We start from the raw sequence: 10,841 nt of genomic DNA on the forward strand, positions 1-10,841 counted from the left end.
TAGTAGGTGCAGTCACACACTTTGTAATTCAGTGTTTTCAAAACCATAGGTACTCTCCAAAAACAACAAAACTCCTAAGGGCATTTCCAGTCAGACTCTCAGGATGCCACTGCAGTCACACCTCAAATAATGAGGCACCTCCCTCTGTCCCAGGTGAAGGGACTAGGACCATCTGGCATGTGCAGAGTCCAGGGCACCATGCCACCATTACTTCCTGCACTTCAACATAATAAAAATGCTTCTCAGCCATAATAAGGTAAATGACTTCTTACATGGAGAAATCACATTAAAATTGTTATTACAGCAAACCTGTTTGGTTAGTTTGTTAGTCCTAGTATTTAGAATCTCAAAATATTACTGAAAACACTGAAAAGATTGTGCAGAATATATGAAATGACTAAATAATTTTTAATTCATTAAACACAAATATCTTAATTCAAATTTTTAGTTAGAAATGACAAAGATATATGGCAAAGAACAAATTCCGTACTTATTCAGAATTAAGTACCAGAAGTAATCTTAATTTCTAGCTGCCTTCAAGTGGAAGAAATGAAAATTTTAATCATCGTTTTCCATTAAAATAGGTGAAACCTACAAATACAAACTAATTTTTTGTGTACTTACTAAAAAGTATACAACAGACCACAAATTTCAGTCAAAATCCAAAGAAAAACTGTGATGACATTTTACATAAATATACTTGTCATTTGTTACTGAATATCTGGATTTTTCAGGAGATCACTGTATCACTGTATCACTGTCAACTCATTGCTCATCGAATTGCTTGAGCGGGCACCAGTAACATCTCCATGTAAGACTTGTTATTGTTTTTGGCATATCAAATACGCCATGGGTAGTTTGCCAGGCTCTGCCATGGGGGTGAGATACTCTCAGTAACTTGCCAGGCTCTCCGAGAGGGGCAGAGGAATCGAACCCAGGTCGGTCGCGTGCAAGACAAACACCCTACCCGCTGTGCTACTGCTCCAGCCCTGTCAGGATATAATTTCTAAAATTGAAGAGGTATAAGGGGAAATTTTAAAAGTAGGTTTATTTAATTTTGAAGAGCTTAAAAAGTAGAAGTGACTAAAGAAATGTGTGTCACTAAGGACTATTCCTAGCATGGCAATAACTGACCTCTCTAGAAACAAAAATACAAGCAGAGTTTTAACGAAGTTTTTTAGAAAATGGACAGTATGTGCAATGAACACATGATACATTAAACACTGAAAGCAAAACAATGGTGATGGCCTTGATAATGAACAGCTAAGCAACTTGGCAGAATTGTGAACATCACAGGAAAATGCGGTAGTCACAGAAATCCCCTTGGAACTAGGAAACAAATTTTCAAGGACACGGACTCCATACAGATTCACAAGAAGGGTAGCACTTTGTATGTTGAGAAAGAAGTACTGCATGTGAAACAGGCTCCCAGAAATTCCTCTTGTGATCTCGGCACCATCAAAGAGAAGATGAACACCCACCTCCAAAGCCCGCCATCTGCCTCATGAATGTAAGCAGCAGCACCACTGGCCACAGCTGACTCAACCACCTTTCCAAAATGGTGGGTTCAGGTTCAGTTGTGGATCTTCTGACAAAGAACAAGTAGTACAAAGGACCAGCCACATTGCAGAGGCCCTAAGGAGACTCGGGAACATGGAAACATCACTCCAACAATAAGACCAATCCTAATTCAACTTCCAAAAACTCCCATGAGGGCTTACAATTGGACATGGTGTGAATAAACTTGATAAACTCCATTATCTTAGGGCCAGAAAATCTTACCCCGGTGACAACTCATTTTTCAGACAAGCAGACTGTGACACGTGCGTGCGCTCGCGAGCACACACACACACACACACACACACACACACACACACACACACACACACACACACACACACACACACACACACCCTTCTGCAAGATTCCATGGGTTAGTGGAAATCCAGTGAGGAAAAGGAAATCATCCAGGTGTTGGGGACTCCACAGAGATGGACACTCAACTAAAAAGCATAATTATTAATGCTGTTCTACCTCAATAACTCTTTACACCAGACTAGAGATGGCACCGAAGAAGAGAATTTCTAATACAAAGCTGAAGAGAGGAAAATGAGATGGCAGAATCATAAAGCACATCCATTAAAGGTGGAGGGAAGGGACTGACCAAACAGCATGAGAAGCCAAGAAGCCTGTCCCTGAGAAACTGGGGGGATTTCAGGAGGGCAGAAATCACATCTTGCTAGTTGGAGGTGCAATCGAATACCAGCATACAGACTCGAGATCTTGACTCTCTAAAGCACAGGATGCTTTCTCCCTCCAAGGAAGAAGGCAGGACAAGTTTACTAGGAAGACCGAAAGAAAATGGACTCATAAGCAACCCCAGACTCTAGTCACAGAGTCCACCAATCCTAGCCTCCAGCTGTCACCTTCTAGGGAATTCAAACACAGCTGCATAGATTAAGTTAGGAAGATTATATCAGATGTTTAAGTCGAAGAGATGGCTGGGATCTAAAGAGCAAGTCACATTCTTTGCAAAGCAACAAGAGCAGATCAAAATCTATGGCTGTGTCCGTGAGGTCAAATATATTGATATGCCTACAGTCAATCAAAGGGATATTCCATCAACTCTGAACATTCATGCTTCGGCCAGCCTGCAGGCCCTACATAAAAGCTGTACTCCCTAGTCTATAAAACACAGGTAGAAGAAAAAAAATCATGTGTCCTTCCCAGGTGATTTAAACTAACAGTCATAAAGCAATCTTAAAAAGTAAGCACTCCGTGAGTTCTGGGCATAATTCTAAAAAGGCATTTGAGAGAAGTCAAATAACAACAACATCTGGTGGTATTTTGCAGTGTACGCCGGAAATGAAAACGAAAACTCATTTATTTCCTAACAAAGAGGCCTGTGCTGTTATGTAACTCCTGACATATACACACGTTTTAGAACATTTGGAAACCAAAAAGCTGGCTTCTTTACCCCCTTTTCTCTACTCCTCATCCATTTCTTTATTTTATCTGCTTACTCTTGGAGAACAAGACGACTCCCCACCAAGTCACCACCATTCTTTCACACTAGCACACTTCCACATCTCATTTCAATTCACTTCAAGCCTTCGTCTACCTGACTCCTGGCCATTGGGGAGTCTAATTTCGTCTGGCATGGGGCCCAACTGCCACCTGTTACAATGCCTTGGCATCTCCACCAGCTCCTGCCCCCACCAGACTTACCCTCTGGGTACAGCAGCTTACTGGGCCAGGGCACCTTTTAGAAGGTTCCTGGTACCTCAACAGCTTTTCTACCCAGCCCAGAGGACATCAGGTGACAGCTCACCCAGCCAACCACGTGTGCAAAGCCAGAGTTTGAACTAGTTAAAAACTGTCTCTGCAAGGCCATTTCAACATGGGGTGGGGGCCAAAAGCACCTCGGAAGTAGAACGCTTACTTCCAAGTATTAGGTCCTGGGTTTGAGACACAGCACCAAGAGGAAACCCACTTGAGTATTGAGTCCACAATTATGGAATGGGCTGATGTGTTTTGTAGCTATACATGAAAAGGCATTGGGTTAGACAACAGGTTTAAAGAGTAGCAGATTGTGAAGTTATTTTAATGTGTTTTAACTGGGGAGTACTTTCTGGTAGTAATACCCAATCTGTGGAGAGTTTTGACTAGTTAAGGTTAAGCTGGGGTTTGGGTTTGAGAATCACAGGATGTATGGGACATGCAGTGAAGAGATCATTATGAGGCCCTCCTGTGTGTTCCACCAACAAGGGTCACACACTAAAAGCATTTGGAAAGCAATTATAAAAAAAAACTAAGAGGCCATAAATTGATGTTTTAAAAAAGAAAACGTCGCACACAATCTCAGGATATAGCCCATGACTTTGTTTTTTCTCATATCATTTACTTCTATTTTCAGTTGCTTTGCTTATTCTGATATAACGTTTTCATTTGTGGACACAGAGTGGCATGAGGATAGGAAGTCTTTCTGTCCTAAGAGCCAGAAAAGGTCTGAACCCATCTGCAGGTGCCCCACGAAGGGGGCAGAGCTGAAAGCAGGCTTGCATCATCTTCCCAGAGGGCAGGCCACACACCAGGTCCTCCCACGAATCCATCCAGAGAGAACGGATCGCCAGTAACACAAATCTAAGACTTTTGACCTACGACCCTCCTCAACAGATGTTTGATGGATTTCATACCTTTTTACCCACATATATCAAAGTCTAGCCATGGTTAACTGCACAACAAAACATCTGTTTCTATTTACATTTTTAATATCCTCTTTGAGAAGTTTATAACTTGGGTGTTAAGTTTACCACAGACTGAGATTTAGAGGTAAAAAGAATAAATACTTCCTTTCCTATTATTCATATGGAAGCTGTTTTCTCAATGCCATAGCACACTAAAAAATTTCAGTCTGGGGCCGGAGCGATAGCACAGCGGGTAGGGCGTTTGCCTTGCACGCGGCCGACCCGGGTTCGATCCCCGGCATCCCATATGGTCCCCCAGCACCGCCAGGAGTAATTCCTGAGTGCAAAGCCAGGAGTAACCCCTGAGCATCGCTGGGTGTGACCCAAAAAGCAAAAAAAAAAAAAAAAAATTTCAGTCTTTCCTGGACCGACTATATAATTACTGTGTTTGTGTGTGTGTGGGTGTGGATAGGTGGGTGCTCATGTGTACACTGCTAGGGGGTCAAACCTGGGGTCTCATACATGTCAGTCATGAGTCTTATTAAGCCAGCACTGCACCCTTCATTTCACAAACCTCGTTTGCAACACAGTTCAGCACAGGATTTCATTTCTCCTGAAGAATAGTTACAAGGTAATAGAAACCACTGCTTCAATTTGATTTATACTTTCCACTCTCTCCATATGAGCTAAGCACCAAATCTCCTTAATACTCTTATTTTTACTATCTGTCATCAAGTAAAGGTACCAACTCCCACTTCATTTCTCGCCACAGAAATTAAAATCACTTAGCATGAATGCCTCTGGACAGCATGTCCCCGGAAGAGCTGTCAATTCTGTCGAGTTCCTAGTACCAGGCCTCACCTCCTGTTCCAACCCTCCACACTTAGGTTAGAAGATTCAATTTATTGGACATTCATTTATTCACTATACAAATAGTTCAAAGCTTCCATTACTGTCAGGCACTGTACCAGGTACTGATGAACTGGCCAGCAAGACAAATACAACCCTTGATCCTCATAATCCATTTGAGAGACATATTAAGCTTAAAGGAATTCTACTTAATTCATACACAAGAGCTCATAACCATTTGATGTGTATATAATTATTAATACTCATAAATTACTCATCACTCGCCTCTGTGCCTGAAAAGGAGAAAGCAAGCACATGAAAATCTCACAGAAGAGATAAATGCTATAAGATGAAGGCCTTACACAGAAAAAATAACCACCCCATAAACTGCTTAAACTCTGTGAGGACAGGACAGCAGTAAGGCTGTAAATGAACAGGACAGAAGTAAGGCTGTAAATGAATCAAGATTTTTTGGGTCAAATAAACAGTACAAGGATTAAAACCTTGTATGAGGACTTGCATGAGGCCAGTCCTGGCTCGATCCCTGGTACCACATGATCCTCATCCCCCAACATCGCTGAGTATAGCCTTGGAGGTCTCCCAAGCACCCTTGGATGCCTGGATAATCCCTGGCACTGCAGATTTTAAACCTGAATCACCAGACCCATTCGCAGAGAATTGCCAGGAGGAGCCCTTAAACCTCCTGCACACCATTTGAACGTCCAACCCTCACAATTAAAAAAAAAATTAATTTTCTTTTAAGGGTTAAGGAGATAGCTTGAAAGAGCTGGGCACATGAGTTCTATGACAGAGGCCCAGAGTTTGTCACTTACTATCACACGGTCTCCCAAGTACTGCTAGGTATGGTCACCCTTAAAAAACAAAAAAGGGCAGGGAGAATTTTCTTTTAAAGGCCGAGAAGTCCACCTGCCAAATAGCAGCCTTAAACATACGGGCAGCTGAAGAGATAGTACAGTGGACAAGACGCTTACCTTGCACACCTAGGTTCGATTACCCAGTACCCTGTGTGGTCCCCTGAGCCCAACCAGGTTCAAACCCTGCGTGCAGAATCAGAATTAGGCCCTGAACACGGCCAGGTCTGGTTCAAAAACAGAAACAAAAACTGTCCAATGTGTCCAATACAGTAGTCAATAGCTACTTGCTAATGACATTTAAATCAAACAGTTCCTATGTCATAATAGCCTCCCCCACCCCATTTGTGAGCCTGCTCACAACACGCTCAAAGTAACTAACAGCACGTAGGTATCATCATAAATGATTTCTATCATCTCCGAAAGGTCCATGGGACAGTGCTACCCTACAATGAGAGCTCTAATGCTGTATTTGAACATTCTAGTGAAATGTCACTAAAGTCCCTCACATACCTGGAATTATAGTCATTTCTTCCTTCCCAGGTAAGGGGATAGTGATGAGGCCAGGCCTACTTCCCAGAACCTATCTTCCTACGGAAATTCCTACTGTCCCAACTGGCCAATTAAGAATGAAATTGGGAAACAAGGGAAATACTGGCTGTATCTGGCTGCTTCTTCCGGTTCCTTTACCAAATTGAATCCCACCATTTTCTATGCCTTGGAGCCCAGGAGCGGAAGGGGCAAAGACAGGCAGGAACCACAGCAAAGGGACAGACCTGGGTGTTTCGGTTTCATGCAGCTAAGTAATCACCAATCCCACCTCCAGGATTTAACAGAGGAGTCCAATGTGTGCAAACAATGTTATGTGGTGATAAATGCAGTGAGACAAAGATGCACAGAGGCGACACGGAAATATTTTGGAATGTTTCCCGTGGAGAAAATTCCTGATAGAGGCACCAAGACAATAACCTCGGCTGGAGGAAGATGGAGTGGGGGGGGGGGTGGTCATCAATATGCCAGGAGGAGGCTAGGAAGTCATTAATATGCCAGTCCCACGTCAGCCTAGCCTTTTGGATAGGCTTGCTTAAGCCTCCTTTAAACTTTCCAAACCCAAAGGGCAAGTTATGTAAAACCACTGCCTAAAACCAAATAAGCAGTGATAACACTATGCCTGTGTACAATTAACATAATTTGACAGGGTTGGAAGAAATTAAAAAAAAAAATGTGGGCCCAAGCGGTAGGACATTTGCCTTGCATAGCGGGTAGGGCGTTTGCCTTGTATGCAGCCAACCTGAGTTCAATTCCTGGCATCCCATATGGTCCCCCAAGCATCGCCAGGAGTAATTTCTGAGTGCAGAGCCAGGAGTAACCCCTGAGCACTGCTGGGTGTGACCCCAAAAAGAAAAAAAACGTGACATGTTACCATCTAGTACATATAAGTCACAGAAACTTCATAATGGGAATCCTTTGTTTTCAGGCCTTTTTTATATCTAATATACGAATAAACACAAATTTTAAAACAATAGGATTGTTTATCATCTACCTAGTCGCACACCAAGTTGATCTAAGAGGAAACAAAATGAAATCCCATCAAAGGGAGAAGCAAAACCTCTGTCCTCCAACCAGGTACATCGCTTTATTTTCCTCCTCCAGAATGTTCTGTACTCCGTGCATTGCCTTGCACTCTGGGCTCCACCGTGCTCCCCTTCCCACTCCAACTCTCCAACAATCTGCAGGACGTCTACAGCCCCGGAGAAATACCAGCATCTGAACCCGGGCTCGCGCTTGACAAGTCTCCCAAGACGAATGGAAACAGTCAGGGAACCTGCTGCCAGCTCTCCTGGGCCTCCCCCTTCCTCATCAGTACAACGAACTTCTCCACCAACTCAGCAGCCCCGAGGTCTTACCAACTCATCTGACAACTGGTTTCTCCTCTCCACAAGCAAAACCTTGTGGAAGTAAACACAAACCAACCGTCAGTACACGTAAGCGAGCCTGGCCTGCCAACACCATGAGAGTCCACACCGATCGGAGGTTCTGGCAAAGGGCTATTCCCAAGGAAGACCGCGGCCAGCGAAACATATGGGATCTACTACCTGCGGGCCCGGGGTCTGAGCTTCGCACTAACCCTTGCTTCCTTAACCCCCCGAGCTCCACTTTACCCCAAATGTAAAGATGAAGGGGTAGGGGTGGGAATCACGTCACATGAACTCTATCGACACCCGCGGAGCTGCAAAATCCGGCACGCGGGAACCCGCGTCCCGCGACCCAACACTCCACACGGGCTCTCCCAGCTCTTTTCACGAGCCGGGCGAACTGACACTCGTCAGCAGTTACCTGGGGAAGGTCTCACAACTGGCATCAGAAAACACCTACAAGGGCCCCCACAGGGGGTGGGGGGAGCATTTGCCTCTAGCCTGAGGCCCTAACTTTGATCCCTAGAGCCAAAAAAAAAAAAAAAAAACCAACTTACCAAAAAAAAAAAAAAATTTTTTTTCCCCAGTAAAAACGTACAGACCCGACTTGGATCCAGGTCCACGTCCCCGTATGCGCCTGGGCCTGGTATCGGGTGTCGGTTCTGTGGCTGATAACGGGCGGCCACGACTAACCACCCCATCCAGGTCACTCTCCGCGCCCCCCCTCCCACCTCAGGTCCGTTTGACGGGCGGGGCCGCGACGGCCACCCACGGCCGGCCCCCAGGGGGGGCTCGGGGGCCACCAACGCCCGTCAGGGAGAGGCGCGCTCGCCGCCGTCGCCCCGGCCCCCGCCGCCCCCCGGGCGCCCCCGCCCCCGGGCCGCCCGCCCACGGCACGTGACGCGACACGCGCCAGCTGCACGCGGGCTCCATCAAAACAAAAACAGACGCGGCGGGCCGGCCCGAGCCGGCGACGGGGGCGCGCGGGGGCGGCGGGCGCGTCCCCGTCAGCGCCGCGGCCGCTGCCGCCGCCGCCGCCGCCGCGCCTCAGCCGCGCGCCCCGGCAGCCCGGGGGCGGAGGGCAGAGGGCGCCACCCTGTTTACAGCCCTCGCTCCTGGCCGGGGAGCCGCCCGGAAACGCTCTCCCGGGAGCGGCCCGCGAGGGCGCCCCCACCCGCGCCCGGGACGCCCGCCCGGCGTGGGAGGCGCCCAGCGCGCAGCGGCGCTCGAGCGGAATAAAACCGTCGCCACGGCTGGACCCGGCCGGGCGGGCGGGGGGGGGAGGCGGTGAGCGCGCCCCGGCCCCCCCCCCCGCCCGCTCCCGGGCTGCGTGTCAGCCCCGTCACGACTCTGTTACGCACTTCACCCCCCACCACCACCACCTCATCTTTCGGCTCCGGCGCTTCCGCAGACCCCCCCCCCCGCCTCACGTGGCCGCCGCCTCCGTGCACGGCAACTCCCCGGCCACCACTTCAGGGACCACCCGCCCCCCCCCCCTGGCTCCCGACCTCGGCCTGCGCCCACCCTGCGGGCCGGAGCGGGGGGCCCCCCCTTCCCCGATACCCCCCGCGCGCGCACACACACGCACACACACGCACACGCACACACCCCGACCCACATCTTCCGCCCGGGAGGGGGCCCGAGCGGCTATTTACAAGCTGTCAGAAGCCCCGTTCGCACATGACGAAGCTGCGCGTCCCTCAGTCCTGCGCGTTCACCCTTGAGCCCCGGCTGCGAACTGCATCCGACCTTTCCACAACCCCCGGGGCCGAGCGGGGGAGCGGGGGCTCGCGGGGGAGGGGGGGGTGTGGTGGGGGGAGATCTTCTCCCCTCATTAGCGAAGCGGGGAGCTGGAGGGGACAGGGTTGCGGGGGGGGGGGAGACCCCGCCACTCAGCCCAGGCACTCTCCGCGGCAAGACCACCGACCACCCCCCTCCCGCCCCCCGACGTGGCGCCACCAAATGCCACACTTCCGAAATAAGACAGCGATGTCCCCCCGCTCCCAGCACCCTTAGCACACCTGCTACGCAGTCGGAGACCCCCGCCCGCCCCCAGCCCAGCCCCCCTCCGGGGAGCTGCGCCCGCGGTGGGGTGGGGCTGGGAGCGACACGCTCGGCTCCCCGAAAGTAAGCAAGGGGCGCGAGGGGGGCACCGGCACCCCCTTTCGCCCCGCCCGGGAGCGCGGGCCTCCGGGGGGGGGCCCATCCCAGACATCCTCCGTCCCTCTCGGCGCGGGGAGGAGAAGAAAAATAATTAATAATAATAAGAATAGTAATAATGAAAGAGGGAGCCGGCCCCAGGCCAGGGGCGTCCATCCTCTGACGCCGCGTCCTCTTCCCAGCAGCCCCCCCCGTGTCCCTGCCCCCACGCTCCCCGCCGCCCCGCACCTCGCCTGATTTCTCGTCGGCAGCAAAGGTGGGGGACGTGGGAGAAGTGAGCGAGCGCTCTCGAGGTGCGGGACGCTGGTCTCCGCGGAGTGAAGAGGTGGGATCTCGAAATGGAAACAGTCCCCCCCTTCCCTTCCCTCCCCTCCTCCTCCTCCTCCTCCTCCTCCTCCTCCTCCTCCTCCTCCTCCTCTTCTGTTTACCTCAAGTTTGAATTTTATCTGCGCAACATTAGCTGGAATGCGGACATTGGGGAGAAAAAAAAAAAAAACCACACGCTCCCAAGCCGGCAGCAGCTCCCGAGGAGCCATGTGGCACCCGGCCACCACCTCAAAGCCCTGGGGGAGGCAAAAGTGCCCCGAGCGACCCTGAGCGGGCGACCTCGCCTCAGGGGCTCTCCTCCCCCCTCCCCCCGCCGCGCACCCCCGGGCCCATCCCGGCCGGGCCCCGGGCCCCGCGAGCGCGAAAGCTGGCGACGCGGGGCGTGCGCAGGAGGAAATGCCGAGCCCGCCGGGCCCCTGGGTGCCAGGGGCCGTGGCTGCCCCCGCCGCCACAACATCATCTCCCACCACCACCCCCCGCCCCCTCTCCACTCTCCCTTTCTCCCCCCCACCTCCGCCGCCCGCCCGGCT

At 50.3% G+C, this 10,841-nt stretch overlaps 1 long non-coding RNA gene across 1 annotated transcript in view; it reads right to left on the reverse strand.

The window, feature by feature from the left end:
* Nucleotides 1–10,307, reverse strand: part of LOC129406591 (uncharacterized) — a 71,857-nt gene extending 61,550 nt beyond the window's left edge. Inside the window, exon 1 of the long non-coding RNA XR_008631092.1 lies at nt 10,213–10,307. This is a non-coding gene — a long non-coding RNA (uncharacterized LOC129406591). The remainder of the gene's footprint in view (nt 1–10,212) is intronic.
* Between the last annotated feature and the right edge of the window lie 534 nt (nt 10,308–10,841).

This window comes from Sorex araneus, chromosome 1, assembly GCF_027595985.1.
Source record: "Sorex araneus isolate mSorAra2 chromosome 1, mSorAra2.pri, whole genome shotgun sequence".
In the NCBI taxonomy this organism is placed as follows: Eukaryota; Metazoa; Chordata; class Mammalia; order Eulipotyphla; family Soricidae; genus Sorex; species Sorex araneus.